The following is a 6,038-nucleotide window of genomic DNA, read 5'->3' on the forward strand; positions in this document are numbered from 1 at the left end:
TTTTTGAGAACCCGTAGTGTTTCCAAACATACCATTTAAACGTTGCGGGGGGGGGGGGGTTAAATATAGAAACTTCCTCGCTGCTGCTTGCTACGAACGTCCAGACTTCCGTCCGTATCCAATACTGTAGCGTCGTTGGGAACACTTCCTGGTTCCCAGCGTGCTTTGCGGCACCGTCGATGTAAACAGTTTTTCAGTTTGTAGTTTAAAGTCGCATAATTGTTAATTCTTGTTTTACTCAACCAGCGAGAGTGTATGTCTGCTTTTATTTGTCTGTTGCGTTGTTGTGTGATGTTTTTTGGGTTTTCTTGTTGTTACACCATGACTTAAAATTAAATGGCTGTGTGGTAGAGCGCCACAATACAAAAGGCTGATGGTGCGTTCATTGCACCTGCGGAACAGCAAATGGGACGAAGTTTAACATTAATAAAACGTCGCTTGCATCAGACTTTACCAATACTCACAAATGTATCGAGATAGTATAAAATATAAATGTGTGTTTTACATTTTTACATTCTTCTTCTTCTGATTATTACTACTACTAGTAGGCTAGTATTAGCCTGCTTATTGGCTTGCTTATTAGCCTGCTTTTGCCCATTTATATGAAATTTGTCTGAGATTTTTTTTGTAAAAAAAAAAAATCTATAAAAAAATCTATAAAAAGTATCAAATTATTTATGGGGGGTTAAGAACATTTTTTATTAATTTTATTAATTAGCCTATTATTATTACTATCATTATTCTTCTTCTGATTATTATTGGCTTATTGGCTTGCTTATTAGCCAGCTTTTGTCCTATTATAGGAAATTTGTCAAAAAAATTTTGTGAAAAAAAATCAATACAAAAATAAAATCAATAAAAAATATAAAATTATTTAGACCCATTAGATCCAAAAATAAAAATTATTTAGGCCTAATGACGCCACTGGCTAACATTATGTCTTATCGCTTATGTCTACTATAAAAGGACACACCAGGCCATCTTTTAGACGGAAGCATAGAAGCTGTCAGGACAGGTTGGTGTCATTAGGTATTTTATTCAATGTAAAAGGCAAACATGACCAAAATCACCAGAAAAAACTTTCATTGCCATGCAGAAACTGTAAACAATATCATGATCCACACATTATACTTTATTTAACAACTATCAAAACACAAATGTATCAAAGCAGGAACTAATATGACACATACAAACTTTGAATAATGTACCTCTTATGTTTTATATGCACATTTGTATCCAAAATAATTTTCAACTTACATTATCTTCAAAGAGTGATCCCAATACGTGTAGTCATTTTTATCAAATATATAGCACCATAATAGAAGGTTTAACCTAACTGAGGGAACAACCACATAAAAAGACCCGTGTTAGTATCCAAGAAGAGATTAATAGTTTGTACACAGAAGAATTAAGACATGCATCACTGGGTCGATCCGTATGCACACCAGGAAACGGAGACGATGATCGATGGTGGAAATGGATGGCAGCTCATAATGCTTTACGGCAGGGGGGTGTCCAAACGTCTCCCACTGAGGTCCACATCCCAGATTTCCTACATTAAGGATGCTCCAACTAATCCCAGGTAGGTCCATTCGCACTCCCGATGAACGTTTTAAGAATAGTATTTGAATTGTTGCAAAATGAAGACTTGGGAGTGAGACAACATTTTTAAGTATGCAATTTATTGCAAACATCTCCACAGCGGCCATTTGACGCCCCTGCACAACCTGATGGAGATCCCATCATGCCAGTAACATCGGGATCATCAAGGTTACATTTTTTGTCCCATTTGTTGATCATATGACGAACAGCCCGTGTTGATCGGCTGATGGACAGCCGAACAGCCCGTGTTGATCGGCTGATGGACAGCCGAACAGCCCGTGTTGATCGGCTGATGGACAGCCGAACAGCCCGTGTTGATCGGCTGATGGACAGCCGAACAGCCCGTGTTGATCGGCTGATGGACAGCCGAACAGCCCGTGTTGATCGGCTGATGGACAGCCGAACAGCCCGTGTTGATCGGCTGATGGACAGCCGAACAGCCCGTGTTGATCGGCTGATGGACAGCCGAACAGCCCGTGTTGATCGGCTGATGGACAGCCGAACAGCCCGTGTTGATCGGCTGATGGACAGCCGAACAGCCCGTGTTGATCGGCTGATGGACAGCCGAACAGCCCGTGTTCATCGGCTGATGGACAGCCGAACAGCCCGTGTTCATCGGCTGATGGACAGCCGAACAGCCCGTGTTCATCGGCTGATGGACAGCCGAACAGCCCGTGTTCATCGGCTGATGGACAGCCGAACAGCCCGTGTTGATCGGCTGATGGACAGCCGAACAGCCCGTGTTGATCGGCTGATGGACAGCCGAACAGCCCGTGTTGATCGGCTGATGGACAGCCGAACAGCCCGTGTTGATCGGCTGATGGACAGCCGAACAGCCCGTGTTGATCGGCTGATGGACAGCCGAACAGCCCGTGTTGATCGGCTGATGGACAGCCGAACAGCCCGTGTTGATCGGCTGATGGACAGCCGAACAGCCCGTGTTGATCGGCTGATGAACAGCCGAACAGCCCGTGTTGATCGGCTGATGAACAGCCGAACAGCCCGTGTTGATCGGCTGATGAACAGCCGAACAGCCCGTGTTGATCGGCTGATGAACAGCCGAACAGCCCGTGTTCATCGGCTGATGAACAGCCGAACAGCCCGTGTTCATCGGCTGATGAACAGCCCGTGTTGATCATCTGATGAACAGCCTATGCGACTTTATGCCTTGTTTGCTTTTGTCTCACCCCGTTTCTTCTTTTTGCATGTTGAAGGTCTACTTAGAACCTCAAAATGTCAATTCTTGTAATGAATTTTATTCATCAGGAGCGTCTGAACACATCTTGGTCAGGACAGTCAGGACATACGTGCCCATATCTCATCTATTCATTTCATTGCTAAACATGTCAGAGGCTAATAACCAATAAATAACATGGAAATAGCCAGACTTTAGACACCCCCCCCCCTCCCGGTTTACAACATTAAAAGGGAGACAATCAGGCACCCAGGGTCAAACCAACGGATTGCTACGGAGCCCTTTAGACCGCTTCGATGTCCAAGATGAATGAAATACTGTACATGCAAGTACGCCATTGCTTGTGGAGGAGGGGGGGTAGCGGCGGGTAACAGTCGTGTGTTTTCGTCCTTTAGTAAAGAAATGATGCTTTTCAAAAAGCTGTCTGATCTGATTAAGACTAAATTAGAATATTAGCAACCCCCCCCAACATAAAGAGCAGTGCAGACCACCACTGAGGTTAAACTGGTAAAAAAACAAAAACAAATAACAAGCGCCGTGTTTCTGTTGATTTGGAATCAGGCCAATTCTCAGTTCAAAGGTCAACATACGACAGGGGTGTCCAAAGTCTGGACTGCAGGCGTTTTATTGTTGCCATGTTTATTTTTTTCCATCACAACATTTCCAAGGATGATTACGGAAAAGTGAAAAGAGGTAGGTAGACATAGAGTCTACAGGCTAGCTGCTTTAGCATCACATTGACATATACCACTTTAGCAAGTGTCGACTGATGCAGGAGATGCTGACGTCGTCACCGTGTGGCCGCGCACTGTTAGCATTGTTAGCATTGTTAGGAAACTCACATTAGCTGTGAGTTCATTATTGATTCTTATATATTTGATTTGGTATTCACACCCCTTGGGTACTTCTGTCTTTTACTGACATTGATTGACCATGACATACCCCCCCCAAAAAAAAGCAATAAGACTGAAATACCCAAGGGAGGGTGAATAGGCACTGTACAATGGATTGGCTTGAGCATGACGCCCCCCCCCCCCCCCCCCTTCTGTATGACAGTTTGGACACCCCCAACGTAAGATATTATGACTCTACCAAAGACTAAATAATGCAATCAGTTTGTCCATAAAAAGGATGAAATGGTGATGACTTAGCAGTTCATACAGAGTCACACTCATTTACAGTTGGGACTGAAACTGCAGATCGACAAATTCACTTTTGACCCACGCACGCCACGCACGCCACGCACGCCACGCACGCCACGCACGCCACGCACGCCACGCACGCCACGCACGCCACGCACGCCACGCACGCCACGCACGCCACGCACGCCACGCACGCCACGCACGCCACGCACGCCACGCACGCCACGCACGCCACGCACGCCACGCACGCCACGCACGCCACGCACGCCACGCACGCCACGCACGCCACGCACGCCACGCACGCCACGCACGCCACGCACGCCACGCACGCCACGCACGCCACGCACGCCACGCACGCCACGCACGCCACGCACGCCACGCACGCCACGCACGCCACGCACGCCACGCACGCCACGCACGCCACGCACGCCACGCACGCCACGCACGCCACGCACATCCTGCTAAACACGCCAAGCGCCGACGTACTAGTTCCCACGCTGTTCCCGTGAGATGATGTACAAAAACAAGTCAAAATGCCGTCTTTGCCTGCCACACTCAAGTGTAAAAAAATAAACAAAAAAACATAAAAATGTTCACAGCAAAGCTATTAAATATTCTGGTAAATATCTGTACGTAATCTCAAACGTATACTTTGAATCCTGTCAGAAGTACGATAAATTTTCTTCATTATTATACTTTGAATAAGCCATTCTTTTTTTTTTGCATATAATGTCATGTCCTAAAAATGCCTTTATTTGCATATTGTCGCAGGGGTGTTTCGGCTGCACGAGGAGGTAGCAGTTCTACACCAATCATGTCGGATAACAACAACAGACGTTTTATTGGATTTCAGAAGCGAGTGCTGTTTTCATTGCATGACGTGTAACGCCTTCCGAGATCATACAAGTACGTCCACGGATACCTCACGTTTCTGAAGATACTTTTCATGGGGTCGCTTCAACACTAAGGAAACCATGTAGAGTAGTCAGTGTACAGCTTGTACATTTACCATCCCTTAGATAAGTCCACTCTAAACCGCTGGCAACACGAGTGAGTACACATTACGCATGAACACATTGGGGTCATGTGACTCAGGGGCTATCCATTTGGAGCCGTTATCAGGTAAAAACGGTAAGCTAATGGTTTCAGCCTTGCGTCCACGCAGAAACGGCGTTCCGGGTGTCCTGAAACTGGAAAATCTGAAGGTGTCATCGGCTGCTTTATGAAAATGCTATCACCTGCCGTGACCAGAAGTGACACTAGTCTTTGGAAATGCTCATCGGGTCGCCAGCACAACCGACGGTCCCGACGGTCGCCAGCACAACCGACGGTCCCGACGGTCGCCAGCACAACCGACGGTCCCGACGGTCGCCAGCACAACCGACGGTCCCGACGGTCGCCAGCACAACCGACGGTCCCGACGGTCGCCAGCACAACCGACGGTCCCGACGGTCGCCAGCACAACCGACGGTCCCGACGGTCGCCAGCACAACCGACGGTCCCGACGGTCGCCAGCACAACCGACGGTCCCGACGGTCGCCAGCACAACCGACGGTCCCGACGGTCGCCAGCACAACCGACGGTTCCGACGGTCGCCAGCACAACCGACGGTCCCGACGGTCGCCAGCACATCCGACGGTCCCGACGGTCGCCAGCACATCCGACGGTCCCGACGGTCGCCAGCACATCCGACGGTCCCGACGGTCGCCAGCACAACCGACGGTCGCCAGCACAACCGACGGTCCCGACGGTCGCCAGCACAACCGACGGTCCCGACGGTCGCCAGCACAACCGACGGTCCCGACGGTCGCCAGCACAACCGACGGTCCCGACGGTCGCCAGCACAACCGACGGTCCCGACGGTCGCCAGCACAACCGACGGTCCCGACGGTCGCCAGCACAACCGACGGTCCCGACGGTCGCCAGCACAACCGACGGTCCCGACGGTCGCCAGCACAACCGACGGTCCGACGGTCGCCAGCACAACCGACGGTCCGACGGTCGCCAGCACAACCGACGGTCCGACGGTCGCCAGCACAACCGACGGTCCGATGGTCGCCAGCACAACCGACAGTCGCCAGCACAACCGACGGTCGGAC

Source organism: Doryrhamphus excisus, linkage group LG2, assembly GCF_037039965.1.
Source record: "Doryrhamphus excisus strain RoL-2023G ecotype Guam linkage group LG2, RoL_Dexc_Guam_v1.1, whole genome shotgun sequence".
Classification (NCBI taxonomy): domain Eukaryota; kingdom Metazoa; phylum Chordata; class Actinopteri; order Syngnathiformes; family Syngnathidae; genus Doryrhamphus; species Doryrhamphus excisus.